General features: G+C 42.8%; 1 protein-coding gene and 1 pseudogene across 3 annotated transcripts in view; one reads left to right on the top strand and one right to left on the bottom strand.

Moving 5' to 3' along the window:
* LOC144806119 (vomeronasal type-2 receptor 26-like) overlaps nt 1-20,346 on the bottom strand; it is a 420,183-nt gene that overhangs the window by 129,049 nt on the left and 270,788 nt on the right. The gene's annotated exons all lie outside the window — the stretch shown is intronic.
* LOC144806147 (proteasome activator complex subunit 3 pseudogene) lies at nt 15,057-15,921 on the top strand (annotated as a pseudogene).

Below are 20,346 nucleotides of genomic sequence, written 5' to 3'. Positions count from 1 at the left end.
TTTTTCATTTCAGCTGGGTCAGTGGAAGTTTTTTTCAGGGCAGGGCCTCACGTCTGTGTGTTTCCAGTCCAGAGGGAAGAAGGCTGCAGTTATGGAGCTGTTCAGGACCCTCCGGATCTCATCGCCCGTTGTCTTTTTTCTGAGGTTGAAGATGTAGTGGAGGCATGGGTCCATGTGTGCTCCAGAGTAAACAGAGTTCATGATGGAAATAATGTAATTTGTTATTTGTATTAAGCGTTATTGTTCAATTACTTAAAATCGTTACAATATACTATCATTATTAAAATTCCACGCATGTTACTACAAACTGGTAGGGCATAACACCTTTAAAACTAATATCAAAATCTGGTAATAAAATACAAGTGCAAATGCATTAGACTTAGAAGAGATGTTTGTCAGAGTCTTTCTTGCTTGCTAGCCGACTGGTTTCTTTGTATATCTCTGTTTTCAGAGTCAATGCGGCTCGAATTGAATCTGTAAATTTCCCCAGATGCGCGACTGTTTGAGCTGTTTTAGCGGAGAAACACAAGTTTAAGACTTCTCTGCATCGTACAAGACCCTGAGCTCTGCAAATAGGAAGAACTAGTCAGTGCCTCTCGCTGGCTAACTTGGGGGGCAATGCAAGACGTCTCATATAAGTGATTTTTGTCCGGGCCGGAACTGTCAGTGCTTGTTCGAAATAAGGCTGTGGTTTTCCCACTATGTAGGAGGCGTCCAGTGATGACAGATTGGATTGATGGTATAAGCTTTCCAGATCTCTTTGTGTGATATTTTGTTTGCCTGTCTATTCACTGATCGTTTCCATGCAGCAGCAACTGGAATGTTTGAGTAGTGCAAATTTTGTGCACCTATTTCTAACAATTTTGTGGCTGCTGTCAACTGCACCTGTCCCGAAGCTTATTTTTATTTGCGCTTTCAAAGATGTTGCTGGAGCTCGCAAGGTACTAATGTAATATTTTAAAATGTCCCTATACCAGTTGGGCTGTCTAGCCTTCGATTGAGACTTCTCAGGCTACTGATAATACCGGCCCCCTCACTTCTTAAATGTTTCAAATGGGCTGATGGTTTGGCCCCTCCTGAAAGCCTGAGACCCAAATAATTATAGCTTTTGCTGGGTCTGATTTGCAAATCACCTAAGCACCATTAAGCTGTATTCTTTGGATAGTACTTCCCAAAGATTATTATCCTGGTCTTCTCCTGATTCACCAGCAGGTTGTTCTTTTGATTAAATCTGTGCAGCGCTTCGAAGGCTTTCTGTAGGCCTGTCCTAGTGTGATCAATAATAACAATGTCATCGGCATATTGAAGAGTTTGGAGCCGCATGTCCCCCAGCCTTGGTATGAGTAGGTTTTTCCCCTTCCAGGGCTTTTCCCAAATCGGCTGTATAAATATTAAAAAGTAAAGGGGCAAAAACACACCCTTGTTTGAGGCCATTGTTGGTTGGATCCTTAGTTGTTACTGACGTTTGCCTGGTTTTGATTCGCACCCAGGTCCCTTCATAGAGAATAATTATTGCCTTTAACAGCTTTTGAGGTTTGCCCCAGTTGATAAGTTTTACCCATAGCTTCCCACGGTCGACTCGGTAGAAAGTTGCACTCTAATCCACGAAACAGCAAAACACAGGTAATTGTGATGGCTTGGTCACACGTAGTGACAAGTATCCCAGATTGGAAGAATGGAAGAATATTATGATCTTTTACCCAGGTTTCAAGTTCCTTCTACAATACACTGGCAGATGCTTTTGCTTCTATATCTAATAGAGCGACAAGACGATAATTGTAGGGTTTCGTGCGGTCCCCTTTTTTTGAATCGGGAAGAGTATTGAGCCTTTCCACGATGATGGAAAAGTGGAAGTTTCAAATGCATACTTATAAAGTGGTGTTAACTGATCTGCCCAGAATCCATGAGTGACCCTTAAACACTGCCGCTGGGACTCCATTGGGACCCGGCCCTCCATCTGACCTCATTGTTTTAATCAGGTCGGTTATCTCATCCTCGGTGATAACAGGAGTTTTGCCATCTTTATGGGTTACTGAAGGGGTTTGTTGTGATTGGGTATCAGTTGTGTTCTGCTGTGTAGTATACAGTAGCTTTGCATATTTGACCCACTCAGAGGCTGCCACCCCGTTTTCCTTGCTCTGACCTGTGTGGCTCAGTTTTTTGATGTATCTCCAAAGTTGGATGTGACCTTTTTCTTTGAAAAGGTCAAATATTTTCAGCCACTCTGCCTCGATTTTCTTTGATCAGATTTCCCATATTTTCTTCCTGTGTTCCCTGCGAAGCACTTTTATTTCCAATGTATGGGGTTTGTAGCTCCTGTTCTTCTTGCCTTCAAGGCCTTTAAAAGACTCTGCTTGGTTTTCGCTAAGGCCCTTGGTTTTAGTTGTAATGATAGGATTTGTGGATAGGAGTCCTGTGCTTTAGGGCTGCCAGTGACACGTCCGAGAAAATGTTTTAGTTCCTCAAGTAGTGCTTTCCAGAGCTCCAAGGACGATGTCAAACTTCTCCCTGTTTGGCTCAACTCTTTGTGTGTGATCCACTCCAAGAGTTTTGACCCCAGATGTGTGGCCCATTTTATTCTGCTCAATACTTCATGGTGCTCTTCTCTAGTTGAGGCACCCAATGTTCCCGGTTGTTTTGCAGATTTCCCATTTAGATCAAGAGATACCCTCAGTGGTCTGTGGTCACTCTCATCCCTATTTCCCACTTCAAAGTCATTAAAATATGTTAGCAGGTTCTGAGAGATAAAGATGTAGTCAATTTTTGACTTATCCCTGAAGGTGGGAAGAGGATGGAATGGGCAGAAACCATATTTTGCAAGCAAAGGAGCCGTTACAGTGTAGCCGATTCTGTTTTGTTTGGCAGCTCCCTTTTTACGTACCCCAACTCCCTGGTGTTTATGTTCCCGACGATGATTGGAAGGTGTGAGGCATATTTATTTATAAGGTGGTCCATTTTTGTTGTTAATGCTTTTTTTGCCGTGTGGCGGGGTTGACATAACACTTAATTATCAAAAGACGGATTGAGATATTGCTGCTTTTAAATCCGCTGATCAGCACTGCTTGCAAGTTGGGATTGTATGTTGTTAATGATGTTACCTCTATTTTACAAGCATGATTGATAAAAATTGAGAGCCCACCAGCTGCTCTCCCAAAGATGTTACGTTTTATAGCTGCAGTGTGAAGCTCATAAAAACCTGGGAGGATTAGGGGTTCAGTGGCCCACGTTTCTTGTAAGCACAGGATGTCATTTGCTCAGAGATACATACATGCAGCGTTACAGCTAAGCAATCTTTTTAGCCCTGCGACGTTCCATGATATGGTGGACAGATATGTGTTGTTACTCAATGTTCTATTCTTGTTCAGGCGACAAATCGCCTTTATTCTATTAGAAGTGCTGTTGTGGGGGCTGGCCTCCCGGACCGGTCCGAGTGCCTTGCATGGCACTGTGCATTGGCCCAGTGCAGTGGACTGACTTATGATCGAGTGAGCTTGTTATCCTGTAGGCATTGTAATGTTTTGGCTCCACAACTGAGTTTTTCCCTGGTTGATTGCACCCTGTCCCCCTTAACACGGAGTAAACCTCCTTCGTTGGCGATGATGCTACTAATAGTGAATCTACCAAGCCTTTTAGGATTTGTGGAAGAGTTGCCCATGTATCCATGAGAGCTGCACATGAATAGGTGCAGATGCGATTGTTCGGGGTCTCACGGAGCTTGTTCTTTATGAAGTCCACCTTGTTGTTCAGTTCCACTAGTCGTTGTGCAATGGTGGATAAAAGATAAATTTGTAACTCCATTTTATTTAATTGTCAGAGCAATGCCCTGGCCATGATGTGAACTGTTTCACCGGGTTAAGTGGTTCCTGGGTCGTTAATAACACTACTATCATAAGGACTCTGGCTTTGAGCACTTTGTGCAGGGGAGGGAGAACACCGGGTACCATTAGCAATTCTAAAAAGATTTGGCGTAAGCTCCAGTGTACTTTGTACCTTCGATTCCAGTTTTTGGAGGAATATCGGTGATGGATATCCCAGGCTTTGCAGCTGCACTGACTCTCCTGTTTTAGTTGGGCTGGGTCCTGTGGGTACAAGAAGTATTGACTGCACATGAGAGTGCAGGATAGGTTGTTGCTGACAGTGTATTTGGGCTGTTTCTTGGTTTCTTGGTTTCTTTGAGTTCATACAGTGCTGTCACCCACTGGGTCACTTGCATCTCTTTGTTTCTTTCCTGAGGGGCGATAGCACCCTGAACAAGATTGAAAGCGATGTCTTTGGATGTTTGTTCTTCCAAAGTTCGTGCTTTGTCCTTGTGTTGCAGGGAGCTTGTGGTTGGAAAAGCTCCCTGAAACATGGTTCCTTCCATTACTGGTCTTGGCTCCTCCTAGTTGGTCTGTCGGGGCAGGGGTGCTCTCATCATTGGGAGGACATTTGTATACAAATTGGGTTATAAGACCTGCCAATGGGGACTTTAAAAAGGACTTTTTGTCGTGGACTACATTCCGTGCAACTCCTTAGGATTCTAGGTGATACTTTGGTCAGGGGGGTGACTTTGCGGGGGAATTTTCTTGATGCTGAGTGATTTTTTTCTTTTTTTTTCCCGTCATTCTTCAATGGAGATGCTTGGTTTGTCAGTAGATCTGGGTTTTCGCCGATGTATTGAGCCTGAACTTGCTCCTTGGGGTTTGAAGTTTAAGTGAGGATGGTGTCTGTGCCCTTAGACCTTGCGCGGAAGCTGAATGATCTTATCAGGCTTACCGGATATGGAAAGGAAGACCAGGAGATTCTTGCTGCATGCTCTGGGTATGGCTAGAGTAAGTCCCAGATCGACTGCACAAATTTGTCAACTCTTTAGGACTTGTTCTGACACGAGGTGTATTCCAGGTGTCTTCTTAGCCCAGAATGAAAAAGCAGGGCTAAGAGCAACAAACCTGCGGTATGCAAAACTTTAAGGTGCTCCAAGCTCCTGCCGCACACCAAGCTGAACAGTGAACCGCACGATGAGCTACTCGTCCAGTAAGAACAGTCTTTGCGGTGATTGTGCTGCTCCTGGCTCCTGCCACGCACCAACAAGAAAGGAAATAATTAGGCACGGCTGCTGCAGGCTGTCCTGTTTTAAAATAGTGCCAGCAGAATCTCCCACACGCTACCCACAGGTAAATCCCAAATAAAACTGTAAAAACAACACTTCAACAGTGTTTTTGGTGCTCGCGGCTCCTGCTGCGCACCAAGACGGTTTATTAATATGGCAAGACCGCGTCGTTGCTTTTTCGGGGCTAATGCGGTGCTCGCACTCCTGCCGCATCTCAAAGTGTCAGTCAGCACTAATTTGCTCGATCTTGCTGGTATGGCAGGAAATGGTGGTGCTTGCTGCGCACCGTGTGCCGAAGGGGAGAGAAGTGCTCCTCGTGGCACCCACCGCACACCAAAAGGGGGGAGAAAAGCTCATGGGGCTGCTCTTCACTCGCAGCTGCTCACCTCCTCTCACCATACCCGACCGCAGCTCTCCTCGGCAGTCTGCTCGCGGCTCCCGGAACTCGTGAACTGCAGGATTAACAGGAATGGCAGAACTGACAGGAATGGTGGTGCTCGCGGCTCCCACCGCCGCACACCACGCTCTGAAGGGGAGCAAAGTACACACTAAACAAGCATTTACAATGCAACGGTTTCGCCTTTGGAAACGTTAGAGCTATTGGCATTGTAAATGACAACATTTGTATTTATGTGTTGGTTTTGAAAACAGATAAATAAATGGCATTGCCATTTAAATTGCCAATAGCTTAATCTCTCGCAAATGTGAGACCTATTGTACCCTACGGACGAGCTCAGCAGACAGCAATTACTACCACATACACACACACCCAGAGCCACACACACACACACCCAGAGCCAGCCACACACACCCAGAGCCAGCCACACACACCCAGAGCCCCACACACACACACACCCAGAGCCCCCCAACACACACCCAGAGCCCCACACACACACACACACCCAGAGCAGTCACATACACACACCCACTGGAGCAGTCACACACACACACACTGGAGCAGTCACACACACACACACACACTCTGGAGCAGTCACACACACACACACTGGAGCAGTCACACACACACACTCTGGAGCAGTCACACACACACACACTGGAGCAGTCACATACACACACACTCTGGAGCAGTCACATACACACACACTCTGGAGCAGTCACATACACACACACCCTGGAGCAGTCACACACACACACACCCTGGAGCAGTCACACACACACTCTGGAGCAGTCACACACGCACACACACACTGGAGCAGTCACATACACACACACACACACACTGGAGCAGTCACATACACACACACTCTGGAGCAGTCACATACACACACACCCTGGAGCCCCGGTGTATCTAAGATGACAACGTAAGTTTATCAAACATCTCAACAAAGCATCAAGGGAACCCTGTTTTACAAGACTATTTCACCTCAGTTATCATACCACAAATGAGCTGTTTCAAAAAAGAGACCATATTCCATATTTTTAATTGTACACCATGCACCCATAATGACATTTATCCCATATTCAGGTTTAACCATGCTCATTCTTGCGCCTCAAGTTCCTGCTGAATGACTTGTGCAGAGGTGGTCATGGTGCAGTCAATGAGGAGAAAGGTCACAGTTCAAACCCTCTAATCAATTCCACTCTGTCGAGAAGACTGCACAGATGTACCAGCCCTGGATTTAAAGGTATCCTGGCAACAGCATCACCCCACGCCTGGGCGCTGACCCAGAAGTGACAGATTCACAGGGACAGGGAGAGGACCCCTAAGCGGTCATGAACTCTCCCCGCGCGTGCATGCTGGTACGCAGCTCGAGCCGAGCAAGAGGGCGGCGCACATGTTGACAAAGACAAAAGAAGCCTTGGCAAAGCCAGAATGTTTGGTTTGCATTTTGAGTGCCGGCTAAAACATTAAGAGCGCCTGATGCACAGGAAAAAACGAACTAACCGATTTTTATATACGATGCATCTATGGAATATATAATTTAATGTGCCATGATTTCAGAGTTCTTTTGAGATATAAAATATTCCTTCATGCGCTGCAATGCAATCATTCCATAGCAGGCTGAATACTACACAAATAAGAAAATAACATGGGGTGGGAGAAATACTGTTCAGGGCAGAGCAAACACCGGCACTATGTGTGTATGTATGTATTAAAGAATTGGTAAATATCGGTCTTCAGATAGCTGCTGTCATGACAAACCTAAAGATAATAGCAACTGGTGGGAGTGCTGCCTGCCTGGGCGAGGCCCAGGTGGCCTCATCTGTGGAAAAAAAAGTCCTCTGCCTGGATGCTTGTAAAAATAAGCCTGATGTTTCTCAAAGCGACAAACCAAAATACCTTCTTCCTACTGAGTAACCAGTCCCACATTGCAGGTGACTGGAAATCACAGACTGGAGCACTGCTGGCAACTTCATCTGCAGTCCGACACAATGGTCAACTCATGAGTGGTGAGGGGTTTCCAGTGGGTGAGAAGGTGTTTGCGGTTTGTGTTTGTGGGTGTGAGTTGGTTGATGCTGTCTGTGGTGGAGGGTTGGTGTTAAAAGTCCATAGATAGCCAAGATCTTCTCATGGCTAGGGTGCTCTTCTTGGTGTCTTTCAGGAGTCAGTAGAACTGGTTTAAAGCGGACCTGAAGGCGGTGTGGTCTTTTGTCTTTTTTGCTGATGCAGCACTTCCTTTCAAGTTGTTGGCAGTTGAATTCTCTGGAGTGCAGTTCCTCAGTGAACCAGTCTGCTCTTTTGCTTTGTTCTTTGGTCATGGCTGTCTTGGCAGGAGTGGTGACATTGACACAGTTTGTGATTCACTGGAAGAAGCTCTTAGCTGCTTGTTTAGGGTGTGTAGAGTCAGGGAGTTGGGAGCAGAGAGTGCCATCACAGTAGCCTTGTTTCCAGTCTCTTCATGTGAATCTGGGGGCACGGTGCCAGAGTGGGTTGGTCCTGTGATGGTGAAGTGTACGCTGTAGTGAGTGATGTGGATGCACCTGACTGTCGCTGAAGTTGAAGATGGGGTCGAGCGTGTGCCCTGTAAGATGGACAGGGTCGGTGATGCCCTGCGTGAGGCAGATGTTGCTCATGCTTTTCAAGAAGTTTTTGGAGTTGGTGTCGCAGGGGTCGCTGAGGTGGAAGCTGGAGTTTACTAAATGCTCTTAGTCGATTGCGAGCGGGGTGATGAGTTGCAGAAGCTGGGGCATATACAAGGATATCTCTGATTGTGCTTTTTCCATCTGTGTGGAGTTGGAAGTTGACATGTTCGATTACTGGCGTCGGGTCGTCAGTGGATATTGTGCAGCAGACGGTGTCCCTGTTTATAATGACTATACCGCCTCCGTGCTTGTTGGCTCGGTCTGGGTGTGTTGTTTTGTAAACTTCGGGGATGGATGTGGCAATGTCTGGTGCGGAGGCGGGGTTTAGCTGGGTTTCTGTGAGGAAGATGACGTTCAGGGTTAGGGAGGCGATCCTGTCACAGACCTCTGTGTCATGTTTCTCAAGTGAAGGTACATTGAGTAGGATGTACAGGAGTTGTGATGTGGTGATCTTGGCTGATGTAGTGGGTGCGGCGTCACACGTGTCATTGACTGCTTCAGTGCAGATACTGAGGCGGACGTGTCGGCAGGAGAACAGTACATGTGGTGTGGAGGATGTGTGGCAGCAGTGGTTGTTGATGCATTCTGGGTCCATGGATTGGAGGTCAGCGATGTTATATCATCGTGGGGTGGAAGGGCCAAGTGTCCTGGCACTCGGTACGATCAAGCCACGGACTGGCACAACAGGCTTGCCTTTTGGTGAAGTCATGCTGGGGCCTCTATTAAGTATGTACTGGGAAGAGGGAGGGGTGCTGAGAGGCGGTGGGTGGGTCTAGGTTGGAGGTGGGACAATGGGTGGCAGGCGGCAGCGGCAAATGGGAAAAACAAGGTAAAAGCAGTGAAAGAAAACGAGGCAGGAGAAAACACTTAGAAAAACAAGGAAAAGCAGCAAAACAGAAGGCAGAAAGCAGTAGGAAGCACTTAGGGGGAAAACAGTGAAAAATTGAGTCAGAAAGCAGGAGAAAGAACTTAGAAAAATGGGGGAACTGAGAGAGAAAGCAGTAAAAATGAGGCAAAAATTAGGAGGAAGCACTTACAAAAACAAGGGAAAACAAGGGAACAACAGTGATGAATGATTCAGCACGTTCGATTACCTCAGTATTCAACTCTCCGAATGAATGCATTGGAGAACCCACATCAACAAGATGCTTCTGAACCATAAACGTGTGGCCGGAGCAATAGGTAGAGAACATAGCTCTTCTCAGAGCAGACCTGTTGCGCAGGCGCTCAAAATGTATGCTGCAAAGAAAAAAAACCTGTGGGGTTTCGAGAATGTAGAAGAGATCTGCAGCTCCGAAAACAAGTTTTTAAGAGATTTAGTGATGCTTCCTCGCAATGTACCCCTCAAACCCTTGATGAGCGATATGGGTAGATGCTCTCTCAGAGATATTTCCAGATTACGACCCTTGCTCTTTTGGGAGCATCTTCTGCGGACGGTTGAACTTGCTAAAATGTGCTGCTGCATTCACAAAGGTAATTAGCCTAGATGGTAACCACTGGGTCAGCTGGATAAATAATGTTAAGAAATTATTGTTTGCCCCAGGCCTTAGGGAATCCTGGGAAGGCTAAAACTCACCCAGTAAGTTTGACCTTAAAATATTATATTGGGCCTGGGTTGATAGACAGGAATTCGGCAATCCCAAAGCAGGAAGGCTGACAGAAGGTTTTTATCAACACAAGCAGCATATTCTCCTGGAATCATACCCATACTTTATCCAGAGACCAAGAGTTAGGGCGCTCTACATACAGTTTAGGGTTGGCTCCCTTCTGGTTTGCGAATTAACTGCAAAGTGGAGTTCCCCTTATCAGACCATCGCGGGTTGCCCCTGTTGTGTGGCACCAAAAGAGAGTGTGGCACATCTAATGTTTGCATGCCCAGCATACAACCCAGCTAGATCCAGATGGCTAAAACCCATCTGCAGACAGCCGGGCACTTCTGACCATTGTGCTGCTTTGCGAATTCTAAAATCAGACTCAAGAACCCTTTTTGCTTGTGGTGTGGCTAAGTATCTCAGTTGTGCTTGGCTTGTCAGGTCCAGATTCTTATGCTGGGAGGTCTGATGTCACACTGTGAACTATTATTCGATTTTAAAAATTGTCTTAAATAGCATGAATGAGAAATAAAGCACTGTCACTTTATCTAATCATTTTTTATATACATAATGATTGAATGTTACTATTTATTGGAAGTATAAATCTATTTTCCATCCAGAATTTGGGATCATCTTGTTATTTTTTATGATCAATAACGAAACGAATAACTGTTAATACATTATGCCCTGGTGGATTTAATACACCTTGTTACTAATAATGCTTTTATGATAACTAGCATTTTAATTGTTGAACGGTATGAATGATGATGCTTTTATGATACTTGTTATAGAAATAAAGCTTTTTGACTGAGTCAGAAAGCAGGAGAAAGCACGTCGAAAAATGAGAGAAAGGAGGGTGAAAGCAGTAAAAATAAGGCAAAAAGCTGGAGGAAGCACTTGGAAAAACAAGGGAAAAGGAGGGAGAAAGCAGTAAAATGAGGCAAAAGCAGGAGTGAGCTGGGCCTGGGATGTGCTCAATGGGGTCACACTGCAGCTTTTATTGAGTAAGGCCTGGGATGAGAGGGGGGGCATGGAGGCGGTGGGCGGGACTAGGCAGAGGAGGGAGAAAGGGCAGCAGGCAGGAGTGGTAAATGGTAAAAACAAGGAAAAAGCTGTGAAAACACTGAGGCAGAAAGCAGGTGGAAGCACTTGGAAAAACAAGGGAACAAGTGTGAAAAAACGGGTCAGAAAGCAGGAGAAAGCACCTAGAAAAACAGGGGAAAGGAGGGAGAAAGCAGTAACAATTAGGCAAAAAGTAGGAGGAAGCGCAAGGAAAAACAGGGGAAAGGAGGGAGAAAGCAGTAACAATTAAGCAAAAAGTAGGAGGAAGCGCAAGGAAAAACAGGGGAAAAGGAGGGAGAAAGCAGTAAAAATGAGTAAAAAAGTATGAGGAAGCACTTGGAAAAACAGGGGAAAAGGAGGGAGAAAGCAGTAAAAATGAGTAAAAAATTATGAGGAAGCACTTGGAAAAGCAGGGGAAAAGGAGGGAGAAAGCAATAAAAATGAGTAAAAAAGTATGAGGAAGCACTTGGAAAAACAGGGGAAAAGGAGGGAGAAAGCAGTAAAAATGAGTAAAAAATTATGAGGAAGCACTTGGAAAAGCAGGGGAAAAGGAGGGAGAAAGCAATAAAAATGAGTAAAAAAGTATGAGGAAGCACTTGGAAAAACAGGGGAAAGGGAGGGAGAAAGCAGTAAAAATGAGTGAAAAAGTATGGGGAAGCACTTGGAAAAACAGGGGAAAAGGAGGGAGAAAGCCTTAAAAATGATGCAGCATGCACGAGGAAGCACTTAGACAAATGGGGAAAAGGAAGGAGAAAGCAGTAAAACGAAGCAAAATGAGGAGAGAGAGATGCAGCAGCATGGGAGAGCTGGGCCTGGGCCCTGCTCAATGGAGTTGTGCTGCGGCCTCCATTAAGTAGGTCCTGGGAGGAGGGAGGGGCACTGGGTAGCGGTGACCAGGGTTTGACAGGAGGAGGGAAAACAAGCAACAGGAGGGAGCTCCAAATGGAAAAAACAAGGAAAAAGCAGTGTAGAAATGAGCTGGAAAGCAGGAAGAAGCACTTAGAAAAACAAGGAGAAAGCATGAGGAAGCATTTAGAAAAGTGTTGGAAGCGAGGCAGAAAGCAGTACAAATGAGGCAAAAAGAAGGGGAAACCACTTGGAGAAACAGGGGAAAGTAAGGAGAAAGCAGTAATAAAAGAGGAGGAAAGCATGAGGAAACATTTAGAACAAGCATTGGCATAGCCAGTAGGTCTCGCCTTTGGGACCTTATAAGTGTTACCGAATCGGTACGTGTCGGACGGATTACTTTCCGACCGAGCCATTCCGATGGGCTCGGTCGGAAAGGAATCCAACTCGGATTTCCGGATGGCCTACTTTGGAGGCTACTATGGAGGCTCGAGGAGAGAACCCATAGTCTAGACTGGGTGGTGACCCAAGAAGGAAGAGCACCAAAAGGCAGCAGGTGGGACTGAGCTCAGGGGAAACGGCATTTAGCGTGTAGTTTCAACCCCACAATGAGTCTACCACGCAGTGTTTACTATGTGATAGCTTGAACCACATTATGCCTGAACCATGCATGCCCTATCAACGTGATTACCTGAAGTACGCTATGTCGGAAACATGCGTACTGGGTCAGGAGAGACCTGCAGAGATTTTTGGGTGTATTATTGTTTGTTTTAATTTTAGTATTAATTTAGGATTGATAAAGATGTAAGTTAAAGAAAACGTACTATGACAGATTGGAGGCTACTTTTAGTTTTAGAATATTTTTATTTGGGGAAATAAGGACTATGAGTGCTTAAGTGTTTTGATACTCTTGTATTAATTCTAATACCTGAGTATTAACTAATATATGTTTTTTTATTAAGGTAATTTAATTATTTAATATAATTATAAATATTTAATAATATTATAATACTGACTAATAGGGACTGGATCCAGGATATATAGGGGCTGTGTGTGAAGAACTGTTTCATACTCAGGTATTAATTTTACTACATGAGTATTAATTATTGGTTGAGTATTTACATTTTTTAATTTATTCAAGTTTAATTTTTATAAATATTGAACAATCTTGTAATACTTACCACTAGGGACGAGATGCAGGGGATATAGCAGCTATAAGTGGGGAAGTGTTTTAAGGATCAGGTATTAATTTTAATACTCGTGTATTAATTATTAATTAAATATTTTAAATTTAGTTTTAAATTATTTAATATAAATTGTATAAATATTTAAACATCTTGTAATACTCACCATTAGGGACGGGTTGTAGGTGATATAGGGGCCATGGGTGAGGAAGTGTATTAATACTCAGCCATTCAATTGAATACCGGAGTATTAATTATTGGTTGAGTATTTAACCGCTTCCGTGCGGCGCCGATTCCCCCCCGGTGCTGAGCCCTAATTAAAACGGGCGTGGTCATGACGGAACTGTTCCGTTATGAGCACAGCTCGAACGATGCTCATGACGGAACCGTTCCGTCATGAGCATGGAAGGGGTTAAAATGTCATTCCTTAGCATACACATTTGTAAACATTTAAACAGTTTGTTATGCATATCCAAGTATTCATTTTAATCCTTGAGTATTAATTATTTGTTGAGGATTTGCTTTTCACTCTGGTTTTCCCCGTAGATAGCTGGTACCATATTGACGAGAGAGAAATTAGTATCTGTATAGCACACTAAGTGGTTATCTTGTTACAGGTTTTTGTTGTGTGTATGGCACCTGATTGCCAATTATGCTTAGTTCACTTCTTGATCATAATGTTATGGATTGGTTGGGCTACATATATCTCATGTCATGTGTGTATTGCTGGGGTAGTTCGCAGAGTTTTGCTACGCGGAACTCCGCGAAGTTACAAAAAAAGTCCACGAAGGTCCACAAGTACCGGAATGCAGTGCGAACTGCAGTTTGTGCTGGTATTCCTGCCGCTAGGGTAGAAATTCTACCTAAGTGGCAACTCGCTCTCGAGAACTTACTGCTCCTGCTCGCGAACTTACCGTTCGCGATCACTAGTGGGGAAAAACTCTGCTGCACATGGCAAGCTCCGCGGAGTGCAAAAAACTCTGCAAACTCCCTGAATGGAGTGAAGTTCACCACCCAAGCCTATATGCAACACCAATACTGAAAATATTACAACCTGGTGTGTTGTTGTCTTATAGCGGGTAGTGAAAGACTTGGAACCTTGGTAGGACTCCCACTACACAGTCACAGCTGTACCTCAACATTCAAATTTTGAAAGATGAGCACTCTTGGAGGTTCTTTGTAGATGAACTAACTAAATGGCACACATTTGTGTGCTTGTTGATTCCTTGTGTGCATACAGTATCAGCTTAGAAAACGTTCTCCCAAAAATAAAACATGACCTCACATATGTGAACTGATGTTTTCTTTAACCAGCACACCTCTGCCTTTTAAGTTCACCAATTTCTTCCATTTTTTACTTCCTCTCGTCTTTTTTACATTTCTTGTTCGATGGAATTATTGGAAATGTATTAAAAAGGGAGGAATGCACCTTGAGGCTAATTTCTGTTTTGGTAGGTCCTATATATGTGAGCTGATCTTTTTCAAAGTAACACACTTCGGTCCTCAGACTTCTTCTGAATTCCTTGTGTTTTCCATTTTGTTTGTATTACCTGCCTTAATGGAAATATGAAGTATGTGAAGGGAGGAATGTACTGTGGGTCGATTGCCACTGCAGTGCACAATGTATAATCATGTTTTTTAAGACAGAAAAAATCTTGTTCTTCTCTTGCTATTTACTACACATATGTCCAGATTGGATTGAACTCTTTGTATGTTTTTAGTCTTTCTCACATGTATATGGTCTTAATCACTATAACAGTCCATGTTTTGTTACCTATATATCTGGTGTTAGTCTGTGTACTAGTGTCTGTCTTTGTATTCATGTTTGCAGCCCTGAAGAAGCCCTTGTGCGGAGTGAAATGTGTTGGTTGATTCTGTTTGTAACAATCCCAAGACCAAAGAAAAAAATAAATAATAAAAGATCTCTTTAAGAATATTTACCCATAATTATGGAATTCTTTTTGTAAGTGGATTTGGTGTTATATGTCTTGTTTTAATCTATGTGTTGCCTCTCATTATTTTGTTCAAATTTAATCAATCAATCAATCAATCAGGACATTTATAGAGCGCACTACTCACCCGTGGGGTCTCAAGTTTACATTATGTATGACCATTTGGCAGCTGGCCATGTGAGGTGGGCAACCGTGTTGTACAGAAAAAGATAATCTGTGACTATACTGGGTGGTGCAGTGATTTAGTCTTCCTTACTGCCACTATTTTTCTAACTCATCTGAGGCCAGCAGCGGGTGTATGTGAGTGAAGCAGGAGGAGGCGGCAAAGTCAGGAGCTGTGGAGACCATTCCACCGGTAACCGAACCAGTGCCCTTAGTCGGGACTATGTCCTCCTTTTTGAAAGTGGACCCGGAGCTAAAGAAGAAGGTCGATTGTTTCAGAGAGAGAATCACAAGTGAAGCTGAAGACCTGGTTGCAAACCTTTTTCCTAAGAAGTTACTGGAGCTGGATGGCTTCCTCACAGAACCAGACTTAAACATTCAAGATTTGACGTTGATCCACTCTGAAATGAATCTCCCCATTCCTGACCCTATACTCCTCACAAATAGCCATGATGGAATTGACACGTCGAATATGAAAAAGAGGAAGTTGGATGAAGGTGAAAACTGGTACGAAAGTGTTTGTGATGCCAAATGGAATGTTGAAGAGCAACCAGAAACTTGTGGAAATCATTGAGAAAGTGAAACCTGAAATCCGGATGCTCATTGAAAAATGCAACACAGATAAAATGTGGGTTCAGCTTCTCATTCCAAGAATAGAAGATGGTAACAACTTTGGTGTTTCTATTCAGGAAGAAGCAGTGGCCCAACTCCGAACGGTAGAAAGTGAAGCAGCATCCTACCTAGACCAGATTTCTAGATATGATATCACCAGAGCCAAATTGGTATCAAAGATAGCAAAATATCCACATGTGGAAGATTACCGTCGCACAGTAACTGAAATCGATGAAAAGGAATATATTAGTTTACGATTAATTATATCAGAACTGAGGAACCAGAGGAACCAATATGTGACGTCACATGACATGATCCTTAAGAACATCGAAAAGATCAAGAGGCCCCAGAGCAGCAATGCAGGCGCCCTCTATTGAAGTGGATCAACCTTAAAGGACTGTCTGTTCACTATCAAGAAGCAAAACTGGCTGGAAATATTAAGCACACTGTTTTTAAGTTACAATTACAAAAATAAAAAAGCTTCCATTTAGTTCATGTTGTGTTTAATTTTATTTGGTTCCCAGGAATTGTATTCCCTCCTCCCCACCCCAACCCAAATATCATGGTTTTATTTTAAAGGCCGAGGCACTTAAATGTAAACTTTATTAACGTTGTTGTTATGTTTGGGTGGAGTTTGCAGCTCTTTTTCACTTATATTTCCAGCTCTGGTAAAGAAAAAAAATGGAGGCTTCTTTCAGACAACTTTGTCTCAAATGAAATTAAAGCTTTCTCGCCATCTGTTTGGATGTTTAGTGCTACACATCGCAACCTGGATATCGGGCCTGGTGTTGGGCTCAAGGATGGTAGGTCCTTTATAAGTGACTCTTGCTTCCTCTGTGACTGCTTTGTACAGTGTTTGTGACTAGATCCGTTCTCATTGCAAGCTGTGGTAGAATATCTTGTTTGCCATTCTAGATTGGCCATACATTGCTTATACTTTGGACTGATTCAAAGGTACAGACCAAAATGTGTTCACATGCCCCATGCTACATCATTTGGTACTGATTGATGAGACTTCCTTTAAATCACAAATTGAAAGAGATCCTTTGGGAATACTTGTGGTCACATTGTTGTGAACAAGGATGTGTTGGGCACATAGATTTCAGATATCATGAGTATAATATTTGTTGTAATGTAAGCCTTTGGCATCAGTGGCCTTGTAGGCAAACAGGTTGTATCCAGAGAGGTCTAGAGAAAGCGGTACATATCACAGGATTTGGGTGTCCAATATTGCTGCTGCTGTCCGACTCGTTAATTATTGCTATCCATGGTCGATTGCACATTAAATGGGTATTGGTGAGTGGCTGAGCTGCACAAATGTTACCATTTATTTTTAATAAGACCGCTAACAGACTTCCTCGTCGTATTCCCCCTGCCTGTTAAAGGTTGAGAAATATTGATTCATCTGATTCTCCTCTATATGCTGTAAACTCATGTTGGGATGAGTTTGTTTGATTTCAGAATGTTAACTGTTCCAACGCTGACTGGTTTTAATTGTATTGCATTGGCAATCTGTTCTACTTTGGTGTCTTTTCACTCCTTGCTAGAGACAAATGACACCATAACGACTGGTGTGACCAGACAAGCTTCTCACCCCCCACAAAAACAATATTTGTATCATGAACTTGGCATTACAATCCAAATGATTCAATGCTGGTTAGACTTTATTGCATGCATGTTGGCTTCTGCTAGCTGCAACACCATAGATGAATACATGGCTGCACTGTATCTTCCCCTGCATCCTGTCTCTTGGGTAACTGACTCCTGCGCCATCAGTCCTAAGCAACCTAAAAGGAAGACACCGTTTGACATTGAACAGGGTATTTGATCACTCAAATGATAATGTATGTAATATCTTTATACTGCTTCCAAATTTTTTTGATTGTGGCTGTTAAGGGGTGTGGAACGGGTGAATAATGTCTAGCATAATATGAGCATCAAAAGCTACTCTTTTGTATGAGCCTAAACAATGAAAGTGATAAAGGTGTGTTCATAGATAAGTGGGTGGGTGTTCTCTCCTATAGCAATGTGAACGAATTGCTACCTAGGATGCCAACCTCCACCTGGATAAACTGTCAGCATAACAAACTTTTCAGTGGCTGACTTTGTCCTTGCCCATGTGTGGTGACCAACCTCTGCGGGCTTCCCATTGAATAGAGTACGCTATTTCCATTTCAATCTGGATTTCTACAAGATGACGGTAGCTATAGTTTGAATAGAATAGGGGCTCTTCTTTCCATAATTGATGAGGACCGAATCTATGAATTTTCGTCCAGTTCCCAAAGTATGGATTGGTGGTGTCCAGCCTTAAATTGTTTATTTTATGCTGGTATTCATTGTTGGATGGTTCTGATAAAGGAATGTGTGTACAATTTTAAACTGTCAATATTAAAATTGTCCAGTAAATAAATTCATTTGCGTTTTTGAATTTTATCTACACTGCCTGCTGGTAAGAAACATAACACAGTTAGTTTACGCGATTCGAATTGTAGTTTGCTTCTTGACAAATAGTCCTCAACCAAGCTGATTTATTAATCTTTTGGCAATTTTCCTGTAAAAAGTGGACAACGAATCCTTGAATTTAGCTCTCCGGGTATAATTTGGTTAAAGTGTTAATCATTGACAACTCAAAATCAATAATTTTGTTTCCAGGACTTTTATTCAAAGTTTGGTTTTAATCACTGTTAAAAATTCAGTGAATGTTGAGGAATAGTTTACAGGGAGCAAAGCATACACTAAAGGAACGGTTATGTTATTCCTGTTAGCATGAATATTATACATTTGTGAAAATGGATGGGGTGTTGATTTAAATGTCACATCCATCATTCAGATTTGATACTTCTCCAAAGATACAAGGTTATGATTAGTTCTAAAAATGAAAATTCTTCTTTGAGGGTTTTCATTGTCATGCAGGAGGAAAGGTTCATTTAAAATAGTTACAGTTAGTTGAGGGAGCATGGTAATGTCTTCAAAGGTTCGGGATGTTACACAGTAGGGATTACTTGCCAGTTTATGCCTCTAAACCATCCTCCTAAGGTTGGGGATGGAGGGCTTGCTACTGGCAACGTGAACTGGAATGTTTTGGGCAACATCCGGTAAAGTGGTACCACAGGATTCATTGGAGGTGTGTGCGAGATGCTTTATTTGTTGAACATTTTCTCTTACTTCTATTTCCATTGCAGAGGCAGAATGGTTATCCTCTGTTGTCCTAACAACGGTAACAACAGTATTTTCCAGAGAAACCACTCTACTGTGCAATGGGAAGTGAAATATTACACACACCTCCAATGACTCCTGGAGTCCATCAATCTTTTTGCAATTAAGATCGTCACCATATTTTACAAGTTTGTTGCCAGTTCTTGATTTGACATAATTGGTTTGTCTGAAGGATGCCTTTGTTGTACAATCCATGAAAGAAAAATTAAGCTAAAGTGTGTATTTTTTGTAATTTTTATACTTTGTTTTATTTACGTTGCTATGTTTATGAAGAAAAACAGCTGTTGTTATTTGGCATATTCTCTGGAGAGAGGAAGTTTTACAAATTTACTGGGAATTTTTGTTTAAACGTCAAGTAATTTATTTTTCTTATTATTAGCACAGTGTGCATAGGGTTTTCAAATGACACCCCTAAGGCATAAGTTACCTGAGGTTAATTTTCTTTTTGTTTGGTGGATAACGATTGAGTTTGATTTGAGTTGCATAAAATGTGTTTCCTGGTTGATGGTTTCTGGCTTTATAGTTGTGTTCTTTTTCTGCATGAAAACAAATTACTTGTTAATTCTTGTGAATGTTTAATATTTTTGGTTTATTTGTTTACAATTGCACACAAATTTAATATACAAGAATTTATTTGGTATTATTCACAGTTTTTTTGTGGTTTTGTTTTAAGAACTCCTATTTCATGTTGCAAAAAAATCATAATTTATTTGGAGAATCTGAACAATTAATTAAACTCGTAATCATTATTACCTTATTTGTTTTGGAGTTGGAATAGTAATTTTGAGCTTCAAATCACTGTCCAGCACCTGCCCTGAGGTAAATACCAGGCATAATTGGAATAGCAATTAGACCTCCAAGTCACTGTCCAGCACCTGCCCTGAGGTGGGTACGCAGCTACGCAGCGGAGTTGGAAGAGCACTTTTGCTTTCCCAAATCACTGAGCAGCATCTGCCCTGAAGTAAGTACCTGACAGGTTTTGGAATAGTCATTTGGAGCCCCAAGTCATTGTCCGGCACCTGCCCTGAGGTAGGTATGTAAGTTTGTTTTTTGTTTATAACATGTCATATGATGATTTTTCAGCACTTACTTTGTAGAGCAATAGATTGAAAAGGGGCTTCCACAGGATTTCTGACAGGGAACCAAAGTATTCAATTAGTTTAAAATCTGAAAGACTGAAAACAAAAATGAAAATGTGTACAGAATATAATTTGTTTTTTAAATCTAACATTAATTGCCTAGAGATAAATACCTGGTGCAAGAGGATTTGTTTTCTGGACCCCCCCCCCACAAAACAAAATACGGAATTGTTCTGAGTTAAGTACCTGGTGGAGGTGTAATAGTGAGTTGAACATCACAGTCTCTGTCCAGTACTTGCTCTGATGTAAGTATTCGATGCAGTTGGAATAATGAATTGGACCCCAAGTCACTGTGCAGCACCTGCCCTGAGGTAAGTACCCAGCGGTGCTGGAATAGTAATTTGGACCCCAAGTCACTGTCCAGCACCTGGTCTGAGGTAAGTACCCGTTGGAGTATAATTGTAATTTGCCCCACATACACTGTTTTGTGCCTGCCCTGAGGTAAGA

The sequence above is a fragment of the Lissotriton helveticus genome, chromosome 1_2 (genome assembly GCF_964261635.1).
Source record: "Lissotriton helveticus chromosome 1_2, aLisHel1.1, whole genome shotgun sequence".
NCBI classification, from domain to species: Eukaryota; Metazoa; Chordata; class Amphibia; order Caudata; family Salamandridae; genus Lissotriton; species Lissotriton helveticus.
This window is presented reverse-complemented; position numbering and strand designations above follow the sequence as displayed.